The sequence below is a fragment of the Halyomorpha halys genome, unplaced genomic scaffold (assembly GCF_000696795.3).
Source record: "Halyomorpha halys isolate HHAL.00 unplaced genomic scaffold, Hhal_1.1 Scaffold3114.1, whole genome shotgun sequence".
Taxonomy (NCBI): domain Eukaryota; kingdom Metazoa; phylum Arthropoda; class Insecta; order Hemiptera; family Pentatomidae; genus Halyomorpha; species Halyomorpha halys.
This window is the reverse complement of record NW_027109119.1, coordinates 13,848-17,974: the sequence shown is the minus strand read 5'-3', so window position 1 is coordinate 17,974 and position 4,127 is coordinate 13,848. Positions and strand designations below refer to the sequence as shown.

The 4,127-nt window shown below is 46.1% G+C and overlaps 1 long non-coding RNA gene across 1 annotated transcript in view; it reads left to right on the top strand.

The window, feature by feature from the left end:
* The first annotated feature begins 3,835 nt into the window (after nt 1-3,835).
* LOC136795748 (uncharacterized) overlaps nt 3,836-4,127 on the top strand; it is a 484-nt gene continuing 192 nt past the window's right edge. Inside the window, exons 1-2 of the long non-coding RNA XR_010843412.1 lie at nt 3,836-3,908; nt 3,981-4,068. This is a non-coding gene — a long non-coding RNA (uncharacterized lncRNA). The remainder of the gene's footprint in view (nt 3,909-3,980; nt 4,069-4,127) is intronic.

Genomic DNA, 4,127 nt, shown 5'->3' with positions numbered 1-4,127 from the left:
CTCACGCACCACTCTCCAACCAGACTGGCACATCTCTCCGCTTCGTTCTTCAATCTGGCTCTGCTATTCTCGGCCACGATGACTGCCAGGTCGTCGACGTAGGCCATAGCAAGGAACCCTCTATCTTCTAGTTCCCCCAACAACTCATCGAATACCAGCTTCCACAGGGCCGGCCCGAGAACCTCTCTCGATCCTTCTCTCGACCTCGGAATAGCTACCTCTGATCTTCACACTCCTCTTACTAAGGTAACTACTCACGAGGGAGTATAAGTTGCTGGGGGTGTCCAACTCTTGCAACCGCTGGAGTACGCGCGGCCACCAAACACTATCGAAAGCGGAGGATATGTCGAACAGTGTCATCAAGCCATATTTCTCCGCCCTCCCTTCTACATCTTCACGCACTCTCAGCAGCGCATCCGTTGTTCCCTTGCCACGGGTCGAGCCGTATTGCCGTGGGTGACTCGCAGCACTGAGGACTGGTCTGAGGCTAAGCACTATCATATGCTCCAGGACCTTGCAAATAACAGGGAGGAGGCGTATAGGCCGATAGGCCTTCGGCAATTCCTTATCCTTGCCTTCCCCTTGTCCACAGCAGCACCTGCACCTGAACCCATATCAGACTCTCCTGCATCTCCGGACTCCGAACCAATAGGAACCCCGCAACCCTTACCATCACCACTAACACCAGCGCAATACACATTCGATCCACAAGCCCTCATAGTCAACATGATGGACCAAATGAATCGCATGTTCAGTGTTTTTTGTTCCAGGATAATGTACAACAGGCAGACGTTTATGTGCGACATCATCCAGGTAATCGGGGGACAAAAATCACCACGAATTCATTCAAGGTCCTCAACTACATCTGTTGTGGCCTGGCCACAAAACTTGAAGGAGTATAGGTGCTACTAGGACTCACTGAGCCGACTGTGGCCGTATTTACTGACACCGGACTACAGGGGAGAAGACCATATCCATATCTCAGGGGGTATAGCATAGCCACCAACGACCTACACGATCCACATGGTGGTGTTCTCATAGCCGTTCGCCATAGAACCCATTGGAAGAAGATGCCACCACTTCTGAACATCCAGGAAGCCCGGATAAGTCATCCTCAAGTGCTGATGCACCAACTCACCAACATCACGGGAATCTACCGACGTTCTATAAGGTCAGTACAAGGAATGCGGCAGCTCATACACATCTGTGGGTTCTGAAGAAGGCAGAAAAAACTGCCTTTACGGTATTTCACCCTGGCATACACACTTTCCGCCATTTTGGGACTGGCTTCTCGTCGACAATAGACCTCCTGTTGACTTGGCAACCTCATCGTTTCGCAGGCTGCTTCGTTGCCGACGTCACCTCTTCGGATCACCGCCCAGTGACCTATGAAGTACATGGGAGCCAACTCTGAGCCGACGGCTCATAAGTTCAACAACCTGTCTGAAGCCGGTTCAAAGAGGAGGTCTGCCATAGGCTGGAAACTGTACCATCACTGCGCTCTGTGGCGGAAGTAGACAGCTACATCGACCACTTCACGGCAGTCTGCGCGCCAAGCCAACCCCACTTACCCCCCGAGACCACACAACCTCCAGAAATCCCCACCCCACTTCATGGCACTCATCGATTGCACTAGGAACCTGAAAAACCGTCATTACCGCTCCAGAGACTCCCTCTGTGCGGGTTCGAGATAAGCTTTCCCGCTCCATCCCACTGACATGCGGAGTGCCACAGGGGACAGTTCTATCGCCAGTGCTATTTTAAATCTATACCACTGATGTGGTTGGTGAAAATTACAAGCTCTCTCTGCGGCTTAAACTGCAAATCTACAAGAGCATCCTGAGGCACTTCTATACAGGGCATCACTCTTCACGTACCTCTCCGACGGCACGCAGTGGGATTCAGGGATTCCAGCATGCTGTGGAGGATGGTCAGCTCTACATCGGCGAAGAAGAAGAAGCCTCCGGAACTACACCAGCTCTTTGATCTGCTCACAGAACCAGAGAATTGGTCGAAGGTATCGTTGAAATGGCGTCCTTCAAATTCTCCTCCTGCGTTACTGCCCCTACTCGCTCCTTCCCGTCTGCTATTGTTTGTTGGCATGTGTACTTCTTTCGTCCGATTTTAATATTCCAAATCCCATTACTATTCTTTATCCTAGCCCTCCCCTCCTCTAAAAGATCGCAACCAATAATCACCTGACAATTCCTGGGCATCCTACTCACTGCATGATTTGTTGAAATGTCCCCTTTAGCTCCCCACTTACCTAATCCTATCTCTATCTCCCCCTCTACACTACATGGTCCACCTAGAGTGATTAATTTACATTTGCAAATCTTTACTTAAAGTGTCCTCCCCTCGCCGCTCACCTTTATCTCTACTTCTCAATAAGCAATGGTTTTTGAACTGCCCTTGTCCACGAGACAGCTTACTCCTCCGTTTAGTCGGATTATAGGCAAACTGCCCTGCTCTCCTCCATGCGCTTCCTCGGTTCCTTTGCTCACGACCATTCGTTTGTTCATCCACTTCTGCCACTACCATGACACTTGCGGTCTTCTCGGTGGCTGCTGATTCTTAGTTTTGCTTCTCCTGATCTTCTGTCCCTGTTCAGCGTTTTTCCCCGACCGCTATACTTGTACTCTTTTCATCTCAAGGACAGCGGAGTATTCATTAACCGATTGTACGAATGCCTCTTCCATCCTGGTTCTTCAACATCCATTCTGGATTCCTGTTCCCGGGAACTTGTGTCTATAAGTTCCTGAGCACACTCTATGAAGGAGGGTTCTCTCGGTATTCCCTCCTTCTTCCCCAGCTCCTTTGTCAACTGAATCTTTAGTACATTGGATAGGAATTGCAACCGACTCTGTACCTGAATTGTCTCTATCATTTTGCAGAGTTTATCGGCGATTCGGTTGTAGCGTGCCAGGAGTTCTGCAGCTTTTTTTTTTAATTTTTTTTTTTTTTAATTGATTTTTTTTATTTTTTTTTTATTTATTTTATTTTTTGTTTCCCCTTCCTGGCATTGCTGCCATACGGGGTTCGGCAACAGTGGGGTAGTGCGTTAGGGTTGCGCATGCCACTGTTGCCAATAAACATTTTTTTTCTGCGGCTTACTGCCCACCAGATTGTCTCGGTTTCTTCGTCATCCTAATCATCATAAATATTTCCATTTCTGGAGTCCACCGCCCTCCTCCAAATGCCCTCTCCAATCTTGCCTTCATCACGCTCCAGGGTGTCTCCTCATTCACTTGAATTTGATTGAGGATACTTCTTTTCACCCTGCAAACGACTGCTGCCGTTAACGCCTCAGCATCCTCACTCGAGAAGGTTTCGGATATCTTTGCATCTATTCGACGAATCAGTAGACCACCCCTTTTGGGAAAAGGCTTAACTCCTCTGTCTCCACGGAGAACCTTTCAAGATCGGAAACTGCATTTCATAAGTCCTAAGCGATTGCTGTGTGGACTTTGATCCACTCTAGGATCGTGGAATGAGCTTGGGCTAGTGATACTTCCGGTAGTGGCTGAATCTCTGCCGGAGGAGGGTTCCCTGCAGCTACAAGTTGGTCGACTGCTGGAAGTGGGTTGTTGAAGTTCAGACCCTCAAGGTTAAGAACTACAACTCTCACTATTGCTTTACTGGCCATAATTCAGAGAGAACAAAAAAAAGATATTCCACGCTTGAACGTCTGTAACAGATTGACTTTTTTGGGTTTAGCATATCTATATATACACTCGACAAGCAGATCAAAAGTAAACGGTATATACATAAAGTAAACTTAGAAATAAAGATAAAGGTTCCTGGTACAATAAACTGAATAACATAAAATACAAAAGTCACAAATAAACTAAAACGATAATTTTATAAAGAAAAAGAAAAGTTAATGGTTTTAAAATTTAAATAAATAGGTAATTAGACTTAAGCTTAGTAAGCTTATTAATAATAAATATAACATTTTAATGATTGAGTGTTTGGAATAGGTTTGAAATTAAAATAAGAAAATGACCTGGGCAGAATAGCCTGCAATAAAAATTATAAATTAATGTGAGGAGAAGATTTGTATTAAAGGTATGTTATATTATATAGTGAATAATGATGGTTATAAATGTTTAAAAATAAAGATATAA